Below are 14,899 nucleotides of genomic sequence, written 5' to 3'. Positions count from 1 at the left end.
TTGGGCTATGTCAGGCAGTGGCTTTGTTTGTCTTGCCGTATAAGCAGATCTAGGCCCTAGAAAGACAGGGGCAGGTTTTAGTTGTTTTTTAAAATGGGCTATAAAAATGGACGGCCTGTTATCAGCCAGGTTACAACATAGAGCGGCAGGAAGGGCTCGTTTCTTTAAGAAAAAGCAAAACGTAATTTCAGAAGAATCACAGTTCATAATCTTCCTCCCAAAATGGCTAGAGGAATGGGTGAGATTGCAGCATGAGCTTCAAAGTCCGGCAGGGATGGCTCCCCAGCCAGGGAGTGAAAATGGGACATTTATTGCCAGGTGGCTGTGACAGTGAGTGGAAGCTGACTGGTACTCAATACTCTAAGAGGTTTCTTCTAGAAACAGAGATCTCAGACTCTTGCTTTTTAAAAGCTAGTGGGAAGCTCCTCTTCCACCCCTCCAATGGGAGGGCTTAAAGAAGGAAGTTGGACAACCACCTTCTAAGACACAATGGAATTCCTGAAGGTTAAAGACCCCATAGAAGTGGATGAAAGCTGATGCCACCACCAGGATGTGGAAAACCCAATGAGACTGGAACCACATGTCACATTTTCCAGGAAAGAAGCATTCAGGAATCCGAGCGGCATAAAGGCCAGCTCTGGTGCTGTATGCCACAGCTAGATGAGGAAGAACTAGCCCATCTGGCCCACTGTGGTGGCTTTGACAAAGGCTTGGCGCTAGCAGACTACATGATGGGCACACCACCACTCAAGCTGAGTCCCAGGAACACTGCTGCTCTTTTCTGCCGGTACTTAGGAGTGCAAACTGATCCCACTGTGCCACAGTGATGTCAGAAATGCCCAGGACAAGATGAGGGAGAGGTAGATGAGTTGTGGCTGTGGGGGAGCAGTAGAAAGAGTAATAGAGTCAGGGGCAAAGCTCCCCATAACCAGTAGAACAGAACGATCCTGGAATAGTTCAGTTTAGAAAGAGTCCGAGAGAGTCTAAGTGATGGTAGATGGTGTGAAAGAGCCAGGAGAAGCTGAGACAGAGCACGACACCCAAAATTAACATCCTCCAAATCACTTTTTCCTGTAGGAGAGCCATGAAGTACATATTTGGTCTGAGCATGGTCAAGATTCCCAAAAAGAGAAACAGCATGAAACCAAGCAGACGGGTCTAGAGCAGTGGTTCTCAACCTTCCTAATGCTTCCTCATGTTCTCAACCTTTAAGAGAGTTCCTCACGCTGTGGTGACCCCAACCATAAAATTATTTTGTTGCTATTTCATAACTTTAATTTTTCCACTATTAGGGATAACAGTACAAATATCTGACATACAGGATATCCAATATGTGACCCCAGGGGGATTTGACCCATAGGTTGAGAACTACTGGTCTAGATGTTGCCAATTTCTGTATGGATGCAGATGGTGCTCTTAAAGCAAGTCCAAAAGGAGGGCATAAGTGGTCCATGACCGTGTAGTAGGTATTCATTGTCTTTCAGACAGTCAGGAAGTGCATCACATGGATACCCTCAGCGTCTCTCCCAGCCCGTATATAAACACCTCCATCGGCTCCATGGCACAGTGGGCTTGAGGGAACATCAGCACCTGTACCTCCTCCTCCTCCTCCTCCTCTTCCTGAGGCACTGGGCATGTTTGTCCTTCAGCCTGGGGTTCTTGATTTCAGGTCCATGATCATTAAACTCTGTAATTTCTGGGCCAGTGGTGTGCAGAGCATCACAGCAGGGAGCACATGGCAGAGCAAAACTGCTCACTAGGTGGGTTCCGGAAAGCAGGAAGGAAGACAAGGCATCCCCTTCAAAGGCATGCCCTTGGTGCTTCCTCCTAACATTCCCAACGCTCCCAATGGCACCAGCTAGGGAACAAGCCTCAACACGCAAGCCTGGGGGACATTGCAAATCCAAAGGGAAACATCCTACACGGGCCCCCGAAGGCATGTGCGTATCTCACAGATCTCACAGTGCAAGCATATTAGTCCACGTCCAGGATCCTCATAGTCTTGACAGCTCTACCAACCCATGGAAGGTCCAAGACCAAAGCCTTATCTGAGATTCAAGGCACACTCTGAACTGTTGGCTTCTGTAAAAGTCCAAAATACAATGGCACAAGAGAAGCAGTACCATTCCCCAAAGGGAGGATAAAGGCTAGAAATGAGGGATGGAGTCAAAGCGAGACCACAGTCCAACAAGGAAAGCATGCTACTAAATCCTGCAGCTCTGACCCTGGCACCCAGAGCTTGATGTGATGGGGTATAAGCTCCAAAGAGCTTGGGCAGCCCCGTCTCTGTGGCCTTGGCTTGGGCCGGCTCTCTTCATCCTGTGGCTTTCTTCAACAGATGCCCCACATTTTCACATCTGTCCCTTCCCAGAGTCTCTGTTGTGACTTGCTTCACTCTCCCATGTCCAAGTATTGACCTTCTAGAGAGGACTCACTCATGAGAGCTTTCACATGGCCTGGCCTCCCAGGCCTTCCCTTGAAATCTAGATGGAGGCTTCTGTGACCCCGTGACTTTTCCATTTTATATGCTTGCAAAACTAGTGTCATGTGGACAGTGCCTCAAGCCTGACTCATCGTCAGGCCTACGTAGACCACAGCTACAGCGCCTCCCTGAGTGCCTGGATGGCTGAGTGTGATGAAACGAATCCTGGAAAAACTTTGCTGCCATGGCACCCTGCCTCTCTCTTCTCAGAGCCGGGAAGAACTGGATCAATACTCCCATCATCATTATTCTCACTTTTGACAGCTTATGTTTTTTCCCTTCTTGGCTTCTTGACATCAGTGTTTACAGGGGTTTTACATGTATGTCTGTGTTCACATACACACACCTGAGTGTGTTCTTTCCGTGAGAATTGTATTTGCATTTTAGACAGACTTCTGTAGATTACACATTAAGAAAAAAATCCAGTCAGGTGTGGTGGTGCAAACCTTCAATCCCATCACTCCAGAGGGCAGAGACAGGAAGATGTCCCAGTTAGAGGAAAACTTGGTCTACAGAGCGAGTTCCAGGACAATCAGAACACAGAGAAACCCTGTCTCGAAAAACCAAAGGAAGAACAGGAGGAGTGCTGTGGGATGGTCTGTATGTCAAATGTGTTGCTGATTGGTCAATAAATAAATCACTGATTGGCCAGTGGCCAGGCAGGAAGTATAGGCAGGACTAACAGAGAGGAGAATTGAGAGAACAGGAAGCTGGGTGAGGGAGACACTGCCAGCCGCCACCATGACAAGCCGCATGTGAAGATCCCAGTAAGCCACGAGCCACGTGGCAAGGTATAGATTTATAGAAATGGATTAATTTAAGATATAAGAACAGTTAGCAAGAAACCTGCCACGGCCATACAGTTTGTAAGCAATATAAGTCTCTGTGTTTATTTGGTTGGGTCTGAGTGGCTGTGGGACTGGCGGGTGAGAGAGATTTGTCCTGACTGTGGGCCAGGCAGGAAAACTCTAGCTACAGAGGAGGATGAGAAAGAATAATCCTATATAAATAGACAGTAGAGATCTGATGTGTTCCCTTTTCCCTAGATTTCCCAATTAAGGCACATTTTAAAATTAAGACTTAGGGCTGGACAGTTGACTGTGAAGTTCAGAGCATTTGTTACTGCATTCCAGAAGACCAAAGTTTGGTTCCCAGCACCCACATGGTGGCTCACAACCATCCATTCCAGGGAGTCTGACATCTTTTGAGTCACACACAAACTCTCAAGGGAAAATATTCATATGTAGACAAAATAAGCATCTAAAAATAATATTTTAAAAGTTAAACTTTAAGATAGCACTTAAGTTTCAGAGTCACTTCTTGAGGACACGGAAATACAGCAAATTCTATTACTGAAGGCAACAGGAAAGGTTCCTTTAACTAATAGGACACTCTAGCATGAGTCTGACAATTTTCAGGGGATTGGAATTCCATATGCTCGCTTCACTAAAGCTATACTAACCACTCTTCCTCCCTTTGTCAAAAAATAATTCATGGGCTTTATCAAGACCACAAGCCTTTGCTCTTTGGAAGAGACATTTTAAAAATAAAAAGGGGCCAAGGGTGGGGGAGATGACTCAGTGAATAAAACATTTGTTGTACAAACATGAGCTCCTGAATTTGATCCCCAGCATCCATGTGAAAGCCAGGGACAATAGTGTGAGCCTGTAACCCACAAGTTGGGCAGGCAGAGTCAGGAAGATCCCTCGTGCTTGCTGGCCAGCTAGCCAGCCTAGCTGAACTTTGAGCGCCAGGTTCAGTGAGAGACCCTGTTGCAAAAAAATAAGTCCAACAGCAGTTAAGCAAAATGCTTAATGTAAACCTCTAGCCTACAAACACACACACACACACACACACACACACACATGCATCTATACACGTACACATACCTGCAAGTACAAAAATAAATCAATAAGTAGAAAGGCAATCCATAGACTGGGATAAAATATTTGCAATGAATACATCTGTCAAATTACTCATATTTGAAATTTATGAAGAGCAGCTTAATTCTCTAATTTGATAACTGTCTTTTATTACTGTTCTATTGCTATGAAGAGACACCATGACCAAGGCAACCCTTATAAAAGAAAGCATTTAATTGTGGGCTTGCTTACAATTTCAGAGGGTTAGTCCATGACCATGACAGGCATGACACTGGAGCAGTAGCTGAGAGCTTTACACCGTAATCTGAAGGCAGCAGGAAGAAAGAGAAAGCCTGGGCCTGGCATGGGCTTTTGAAACCTCAAAACCCAACCCCAGTGACACACCTCCTCCAGCAAGGTCACACCTCCTAATCCTTCCCAAACAGTTCACCAAATGGGAAATGTACGAGCTAATAAGGGGGCCCATTCTCATTCAAACCATCACAGCAACACAATTGGACAGGTCCATAAGCTAGGGCAATGAACAAAAGCTTGTGAAAGATGTTTAACATCATTAGTCATGGAGATACAAATTAAAGCTATACTAACAAATTACTAGGATCCAGTAGATGACTGAAATTAGATGCAGAGACCACGTGGAACTCTCCACATGAATGATGGGAATGTAAAATGATACAACCACTATGAAAAACAATTTGGTATTTGCTTATATGCTGGTTAGGGTTTTGTTGTTTTGTTTTTGTTTTTTGTTTTTGGTCAATTTGACACAAGCCAGGGTCATCTGGTAACAGGGAACATCAATTGGGAAAATTTGTCCATTAGACTGGCCCATAGGCAAGTCTGGGGGCATTTTCTTGATTATCGATTAATGTGGGAGGCCCAGCCCATTGGATAGTACCATGCCTGGGCAAGTGGTCCCAGGGTGTAGAAGAAAGCAAACTGAGCAGGAAAGGAGACACGAGCCAGTAGTCAGCGCTCCTCCATGTCCTCTGCTTCATTTCCTGCCTCCAAAGTTCCTGCCTTGAGTTTCTGCCCTGACTGTCCTCAGTGATGACTGTGACCTGAGCATTGTAGGCCGAAATAAATCCTTTCCTTCCTATGTTATCTTTGATCATGGTATTTTATTACGGCACTAGAAATCCAAGACATTCATGAAATTCTTATGCAAAAGATATGAAAACATGTCTCCCCAAAGATTCATAGTCACGTTAATATTTGTATTAATTTAGTTTTTAAAATATAATATATATTTAATTTAGCATAATAATTTAATATATAATTTAGTAATGTAATAATTTATTAATTTAATATGATAATATAATACCAATTTATAATAGCAAATTAGAAATAATCTATATAATTATCAAATGAATGAATAAATAAATTGTGGTACATCTATACAATGAAATGCCAATAAGCAATAAAAAGAAATTAACTGCTTATAAAGGCATCTGATGCACAGATGTGTTTTTAAAACATATCATGTAAAAGAAGCCAGACTCAGAAAATTTTATGCTATAATAAAATTCCTCATATATGAAATTCTAGAAAATGTACAACAGCCTGTAGAAGCTGACACAGAGCAGCAGTTGTCTGGAGCAGAGATAGGGCTGGATGTTAGCTGCAAAGGAACATGAGGTAGCACTCTGGGGCAGGGAAGAGAGCGATCTGGCTGTGGCCAGGCTCAAACTCACTAGATAACCCAAGCTAACTGCAAATTCTCTACCCTGCCTCTGCCTCCCGAGTGCCAGGATTACAGCGTCATCATTCCGAGCATTCGGAGACTTGCTGAGGTGACTGAAACTTTCTATAGCTTGATTGAAGTGGAGGTTATGTGGCTGGATGCAGTTATCAAAAAGTCGTGCTGCATGTATTTTATGGTTTTAGTTGTATATAGAATATGTTTTCAATAATGATGATTTAAAAAATAATTTATCTTTTAAAAATAGAGTCATAGAAGTGATAAGATGTCACTATAAGCCGGGCGGTGGTGGCGCACGCCTTTAATCCCAGCACTCGGGAGGCAGAGCCAGGCGGATCTCTGTGAGTTCGAGGCCAGCCTGGGCTACCAAGTGAGTTCCAGGAAAGGCGCAAAGCTACACAGAGAAACCCTGTCTCGAAAAACCAAAAAAAAAAAAAAAAAAAAAGATGTCACTATAGAACTGAATATAATAACAAAGAGCAGAGAGTAACAAATGCTTAGTGGAATCAATGATTATGAATTTACACAGCAGAACACTATATTTAAAAAGGTTGAGGTATTTCCCCATTTTTGATATGTTTACAACATTTTAAATAACAAGGCAGTCATTCAACAGTCCATTTAACGTTACCTATTTTCATGACTCCATCTTATATAAATATATAACATACATACATATACTTTATATACATTGAATTTCACAAGGGGTTATCTATACTCATCTGTAGAATGCTTAATTGGGAGGTTGACTATAAGGTAAGGATTTTTTCACATGCCCATTCTTCAATTGTTGCTCTTTACCACAAGGAGATTTGCATAGGCAGCAGAAACATCTGTGATACTTAGATTTGGAAAAAGCAAAAGGAACAGGAAGGGTGTGGCCTGACACACACCAGTCAGCATCGTGAGCATCAGCCATTTTGTCCTCTGCAAGTGGGGAAGTGCTGCTGCTGGTGGAGAGGGTTTCTACCCGACTGGCTGCCTGGAGGCAAGGATACCTCGGAGATGAAATCATCCTGCTTCTTCTCCCACTAGCCAGCGTTTTAGAAAAGGATGTGATTTCACTGAAGAAGAGGAAATATGGTGACCAAGTTTGGCGAGATGGAAAGGTTCCTTCCCTATTCACTTTTCACACCTCTCCAAAAGACCCAGTCGGCATCTTCTTAATCTGGGCAAGATTGAGAGCATTTTAGCTGGGTATGTGGCTCCGCTGGTAGAATGCTACCTAACATTCAGGAAGCATAACACTGGGGTCGGCATCCTGTCTTTTCAGCCCTTGGGAGGTGGAGGGAGGCGGATCAGAAGTTCAAGGTCATCCTCAGCTACATCATGAGTTTGATGCCACTCGGTCTACTTAAGACCCTGCCTCAAAAGAAAGAAAAATCCCAGAGCGTCTGCCCCTACACCCTCTATGGTGGCATACTTCAAAAGTGGACATGGTCAAGACCACAATAGCATAGCACAGCTTTCTCTTGCAGACCCTTGGAAACCCATTGGAGAAATGAAGGCTTTTTTTTTTTTTTTTTTTTTTTAAGATTATGTATCTTGGGCCTTGAATTTGCTATGTAGCTGAGGATGACCTTGAATTTCTGATTCTCCTGTCTCCCAAGAACTTGGATTACAGGAGTGCATCGCCATTTTACACAGTGCCGGAGATCTAACCCAGAGCTTCCTGCGTGCTCTGCAGGCACTCTGCCAGCTAAGCTACCTTCCCAGTTCCTGTTCTGTTTTCAGTGCTAAAGACTGGATCTGGGGCCTTTTGCATCCATTCCGTCACTAAGTCACATTCCATTCTGTCGCTAAGTCACACACCAGAAGAAACCAGGACTTCGACAATCTTGAATGCTCAGACAAAACACCGCAGACTCCTTTTTACATAACAGACAGTGTGAAGACAATTCCAAGAAGCACTGCTCAGTATAGCATTGTTCTCAAGGAAGATTCAAAACCTTGTCATCTTCTCATGCCTTCTTAGCTCTGCAATTAAATATTCTCTTACTGCCTTCCGTAGCTCCCAAGTCTAGACACTATAATTACCATGGCAATTTCTCCAATGCTCTCATTAACAGAGAACTAAAAACCCTTGGAGAAGAAAGGCAGGACCCCCAGCAGTCCTAGCTGCCAACGCCAATGAGGAAATTAGCCTAGCACAGGGAGGGAGATTCATCTCCTTCCCCCCTTCCCTACTCCCCTCTCTCGGCCTTCCGATACCCTTCTTGAAAGGAGAAGTCCAAAGTCTGCTTCTGCTTGTCCTGCCCCTTGTTTAGTCCTCCCATCCCAGGTGGCACCGCACTGGCCCATCTCAGCCGTCAGAATGTAGTAGGCAGTTGGCGCTGGACCAAGACATCCCAGCTTTCTGTGCACTTCTGAACATTCGCTTCTATGAATAAATTACGAATGCTCATAGTTCAACCTGAAGGTAAGCACCTTGAGCCTATTCAAAAAAGACCCTGGTTTGCTGTTTTGTCTCTTTATTGGGGTTTTTAAAGACCGGCTTCCATGGTCTTCCACTTTGAACACAGTTCAAACTCAACTGTGCAGCAGAAGCTAGCCTTGAACGCTTGATCCTCCTGTATCTGCTTCCCAAATGCTAGGATTTGGATTTGGATTTGGGGTAAGGAATCACTAAAACAGCACCTTTCCCTCTCAGTGTGGAGGGACCTGGTAAAAAATTAATAACAAAGACACTGTACTTGCTTGGTGGATCAAGGCTCTGACCTCAAGGCTCCCACAAGCAGTGAGTCTGGGGGTCCAGGGGGCCCAACTGCAGCTTTGGCCAAGGTCAGAGCCACTTTTCACACAAAGAGCCTGACATTTCCTGGCAGATACAGGATGTTTAGCTTTGAGCCAAAATTCCGGAGCAGTTCGTTTGTGTGGGCAGAACAGCCCAGCCCTTCTGGGAACTCACACCCAGTATCCCCTTACGGCCGCCATTCACCGTCACCTCTCCCCTTTCAGCTCACTTTTTATTTCCCGTACGCCTTTTCTCTTTGTCTTTAAAAACCTTTTTGAGAGGTTACTAGCAGAGTGGAGGCATGAGGAGGGAAGAAAGAGACAACACGGAAGCAGGGTCTCAATTCTGGGTCACTAATTCTACACTCATACACATGCACGCTACCCCAGGTACTTGGGCATTGTGAGAGCCTGAGGACAGAGCTCCAGCAGGTCACTGTGAATATCCCTTCTCTGTGGACAGGAGATTCCCTCCCCAAGCCCTGCACCATTGTTCCCTTCCTAGATGACCGGGCAACCTTTCTACAAAACCAGATAGATAAAAATGACTCCAGGGGTTATCCCTTCTGATAACGATATCATTGGTATAATATTTAACAGGTTACAAAGCACCTTTGCCTGTGCTCTTACTCCACTGAAGCCTCATGGCAGCCCTATGAAATAAATTACACTGTAGTCCTTTGTTACAGATAAGGAAATCCGAGCGCGGACTGCTCAGGCAAATGAGGCACTCGGTGGCCTGACCATAAGTTCCAGGGACTATGTTATTTAATAGCTGCTTCTAATAGGAAGAGCCAAATGCAGAGACTCCAGGATCAGAGGAGTCACAATGGGCTGATGCCTGCAAGTGACCAAGGTAACCGAGGCCTGGACCAAAGGTGGCCGCCTGGTCTGAGGCAGGCCAGCTGATGGCTCTCATAAAGATGCTTTATGCAGAGGGCTCCACTGAAAGGGCCAGGCCGTCTGCGCTAGCTCTCTCCGGATTCTGACTAAGGAATTCGTTAGTCTGCCGGTCAAAAAGGATGAAGGAGCAGACACATCATAGCAAAGGGCAGAGAGACGGCGAAAAGGGCAAAATACTGGCCATGAGAGAGACAGAGCCCTCGCTACAGCTGCCTCAACCCTGAAGAACTTTCCAGCTCCAACTGTACAGCTAAGTGAAGCTCTCTCACCCAGAAAGCCTCTGCTTCCCAAGTCCAAACAGGCTCACCACGCTCCACCTGGCGTGAGTTTGGCAGAGAGGCTCTGGCCAAGGCAACCAGGGTAGCTTCCTGAGATCTCTGCAGTTCCACTGGTCAGGCAACTGACACAGGACGGGCTTACGGAGCCCAGGGGCGACTTATCTGCCCCTTGGCGGCTCAGCTAGGAGGATCAGAATGTGCGACTCAGAGAACATTTTCTGTAATCGGGCAAACGTGCAGTTTTGGTTTACAAAGACCCAGAGCATGCTCCAAGGGCAAAACCTCCTACAAATGCCAAGGCAGCCTCTCTCGGTAGGTACGAGAACACAGACACGACATCGTGAGCAAATCCGTTTCATAAACACCTCTGTGGGAGTGAAGCTTTGCGGGGAGGAGGAACCTTCGGGGGGGAGGTACCTTCCACTCTCCTGGGCCTGACAGAAAGAAAGGCTCAGCTCTCCTGCCTGGCTCCGTCTTGTTCCCTTTCCCCTTCAGCCACAGCCTTTTAAGTTCCCATGTGTCATTTTTATTGGGCTCAGATTTGGGGAAGAGCCACCTTGAATACCTTTTACCTGTTTCCACAAGAAGCATCAACAGGGTGGCCCCAGGTGTTTAAATGCGGGTTCTTCAAAAGGCCGCTGGCTCTGTGATCTAAAATATAGAGTCTACAAATATGATTCATTCAGCCTGATCTTGTGGTACAGCCTGGAGGCTTCTAACCAGCCTGGCATGAAACAGAGTGGAAGGTGGCGTGGTGGTGCACATCTGTCGGCCCAAGACCGGGAAGACTAGGACACAAGATCGCAGGTTCCAGCCCAATCCAGGCCACGTAGTGAGCTCTAGGCCGACATAAGCAAGACCCCGTCTCAGAGACAAAACAGAAAGGAGACGAGGACACAATACAGACAGCAGCTGCCGTCCTCCAAAGTGACGGCGTCACCTTCAAGCCCTGGTGTCTGGTGTTTCAGTTTCTGTGTGTCACCAGGAAGGTAGGGCAAGGAAGGAGCCAGTGAGGAATGTGTTCACCTACAAATAAACAAGGGTCTGGGAGACCTGGGGGAGAGATCCGGTACCTCTCACAACATTAGAATGGGAACAGATACTGTGACAGTCTGGCTTCTGTGGCAGAAGGCCATGAGAAAAAAAAGACTTTGATGTACAATATATGTTTGCATAAAAACTTGAGGCAAACACAAAAATAAAAATACATTAAAAAAAGAAAAAGGGCTTTGATAATCTAAACGCAATGTGTACCACAGGTGAATAGGAGTCAAAAAGTATGCTTAAGTCTCCCGCTGAGATGGGACTTCCAGGCTTATTCCCTAAGGAAAAATAAAAAGGGGTCTCACATCCTCTTCCTGCCTGGCTCACTGCTACCTGATTCTTCGGGGCCCAGCTTAGCCCAGGCCTCCAAGGCTCTGCTTTGACTAGAGATACATGAGCCTTTGCACAGAGCTCCCACAAAACCCTGAGGATATCCCTCTCCTAACCTCTCTCATGTGTGTGTAGGCCTGTGTGATGTCATTTCCCGTTAGACACAGGAAGGTATTTGTTTTAAGACAGGGTCTCACTATGTATCTCCAGCTGGCCTAGAACTTGCTATACAGACCAGGCCTCCCTCAAACTTACAATGAATGACCTTGCTGTCTGCCTGCAAAGAGCTGGAATTACAACGTGTGCCACCAGCCTTGGTGAGCTCAATAGATGCTTAATGAGCACTTGTTGAATGCCTGATTACTTTAGTTAACGTGTAACCTCTGGCCTTCAGTTACCTAATCTGTGAAGATAATCACTACTAAATCACGGCGATAGCTGCTCAAAAGTCACTGTTCCGTGTCCAGAGTCTCAATAGATGCTCGTTCTTTTCCTCCCCACTGTGACCCTGTTTTGGGATTTTTCTAAAAGGATTTGAGAAAGAACGGAGAATTAAAGAAACTTAGCTGGGATTTAGTCCCAGGGGCTTTAATTAAAAAAAAAAAAAATCCATGACAAGAGTAAGAAGGTGATCAGACTCCCAGGGCTGCCACAAGGAAGTGCCGAGTCCTGGGTGGATTAAACCGAGGGCTTTTCTCAGCCTCCTGGATGCTGAATCTACCGGGCCCAGGTGTCAGCAGCTCCTTCTTCTGTCTGTGGTGTCACGTGGTCTTCCCTCAGTGCATAGTCTCACTAATCCCCTAGTTTTATAAGGACACTAAGCACACTAACAGGACCCACACCAATCCTATTAGCTAACTACAATGGTTATTAGATTTATTTGGTTTTGAGTGAGGTCTCATGCGGTAAGGAGGACCCTGAGGATGACCCTCCTGCTTCTACCTCACGTGCTGGGATTTCAGGCATGCATCACCACACCCCATTCAGTGGTGCAGAGGACGGAACCAGGGCTTGGTGTATGCTTTTTGACACTCTCCTAACTGAGCTATATTTCCAACCCCTTTAATGGTTATTTTAAAAATTCTGTCTTCAAATACATCCTGAGGAATTGATGCTTCATGATATGTATTTCTGGAGGAAACTGAAAAAAACAATAGGCGTTTTCAGGAGAGGCTCTGTAAAATATTCCACTACTCTCCCTTCAGTTAAAGAAAATCTCATGGATCATCTCCTGGCAGCAGTTTTTCACTTTAAATGTACACAGGCTGCTAACATGATGGTCTTGTAGGCACTCACAGCTTACTTGCGAGGCTTCATATAGTTTCTGGCAAACCACGGGGAATCAGTGGCCTGAGTCAAACAGAAAGTCAAGGAATCCAAAGTAAGTGCTGACTTCCAAATTGCTCCTGGAAGAATAGAGCGGGGTAGGCTCAGGATCAATGACAAATAAAATTCACTAGCCATATCTTAAATGTTGTGCTAAAAGTGGGTGTTAATAGTCCATTTCTTCTATAGATTCTTTACATTAACTCAGTGAGGCAGATAAGGTATTCATTAATACTTTACAGCTTAGAAAGCTTAGAAGACACAGGAAGATTTGGTCAGAGCGAAGTCAAGGTCTATAAAGCCAGAACTTACCCAGATCTAGATGATCTGTGGACAGTTTTCAACATGAGGATACGCGGACCGTAAGGACCCAGAAGTACTAAAAAAGACGGAAGAAGGGGGGAAACAAATCTCCTGCTCTCTACTTTCTTAAGGGAAAAAAATCTCATGCATCAGTTGGATGTATGGTGGAGGCCACACCTACTAGAAATACAGGTGTCACACCCACCCACAGCAAGATTCTCCTTCACAGGTGCACATCTGATCTATGCCAGAAGGCTGGGGCTCAGACCTGGTTGGACTTTCCCCACCTAGAAAAGCCTGTGGAAACAGGTCTCTTCTGCACCATTCATTCCCTGAGTCAGATCTTTTTCTAGGACAAGGAGTCTCTGCCTCATTCTACTCAATTCCATTTTTTTTTTTTGCCATAATTGTATTATAGCACTCCCTTTACCATCACTAAATTAAATATTTAGCTATTGTTACATACATATGCACACACTTTTGGGGGGAAACACATTATCTAGGATGACCAACAGTTCTGGTTTGCTGAGGGCAGAGGTTTACTGGAATACAGGAGTTTCATTTCAGCTGTAACATAACATAAAAGAGGAATAAATGAAGACTAATTAAAATAAATTAACATGTACAAGAAACCCTTAGCCAAGGGTTTCTTATGTTAGAGGACTCATTGAAATAGCCAGTGGATGGACCAGAACTACTCAGTCGGAAGGATCCACCAAGAGTTTGAGACTGCCTTGAAGACAAAAATTACACAAAACTAGTTTTTCAATGGCAAAACTGAGACATAGGAATGGATACATATTGACCACTTCCTACACACAAACCAAAAGACAAAAAGCTTGAATGGTAATTTCCAGATGACCTCACTTCAAGGTTGATTCTGAGGAGTTTGGAGGGTCTGTCCTTTCACGGGGGTGAGCCTTTGCAGACCAGCCAGCATTTGTAGGGCATCCCCTTCAACTTCTCGGGGGACCCCCCCCCCCAGTAAGGACTGAGATACAGTGAATCTAGTACCTTTTCAGAGTGAGGAGTCGGAGGTCAGGTCAGTAGCAGTTTAAATCCTGCCCACTGACGGCTGCTAACGAAGTCTGCAGACAGTCTGAAGACTCTGCCTTGTGCTTCCCACTTTTAAAATAGATCCATGCCGTGGCAATGTGTGCAAGAGGCTGAACATACCTTGCAGAGGCTGCATGTCAACTATTTATTTCTCTACCGTTACGTGGGAGAGCAGCAATTACCTCCAGGCAGAGGAACACGGGCAAAGTTTCACGCGGCCTACTTCTTGGAGAAAATAGAAAAGGAGAGAGAAGAGGAGGCAAAAGTGACTAAGCCAGGAAGAGGGGACACAGGAGTTCTTACACACGGAGGGTAAAGTGACCTGGGTTCATAGTCGGTGATGGGTGGCTTCCGTGCAGTAGAACTCCTTGGAGGGAGTTTTATATTCAGAAAGCCTGGGCCCCTGTCCCAGTTATGCTTCTGAGCAGTAAGCTGGGAGCGGGGAAAGACCACTTCCTTTCTTAGGATCTTTATAGGTACACTGAGTTTAATAATACCTGATCTCGAGTTTATTACACCAACAAACGAGCTATAGGAGACACCTTGTTCTCAGCCACACTCACACACGGCCACACTTAACCAACTGAAAGCCATGTGGCCAGCCTCAGGAGAGACAGGTGTTGGGACAGTTCCTTCTAAGAAGACATTAGGAAGGCATCTACACCCCTCCCCGGCATACGGTCCCAACAACAAACCAAAGTACGGTCCATCCAAGTTCACTCCGGGGAACCAAGGAGTTTGTTGGGGAGCTTACAGAGCATGGAGGAGGGGCTGCAGGCAGGGCGTCCCACAGGACAGCTGCATGCCCAGAGCGCCCTCCCTCCCTCGCAGTATCCTCCCTCAGCCTGTATACTCCAGC

General features: G+C 45.5%; 1 pseudogene; it reads right to left on the bottom strand.

The window, feature by feature from the left end:
* Positions 1–411: 411 nt before the first annotated feature.
* On the bottom strand, positions 412–14,176 carry LOC131920459 (adiponectin receptor protein 1-like; annotated as a pseudogene).
* Between the last annotated feature and the right edge of the window lie 723 nt (positions 14,177–14,899).

Source organism: Peromyscus eremicus, chromosome 10 (assembly GCF_949786415.1).
Source record: "Peromyscus eremicus chromosome 10, PerEre_H2_v1, whole genome shotgun sequence".
In the NCBI taxonomy this organism is placed as follows: Eukaryota; Metazoa; Chordata; class Mammalia; order Rodentia; family Cricetidae; genus Peromyscus; species Peromyscus eremicus.
This window is presented reverse-complemented; position numbering and strand designations above follow the sequence as displayed.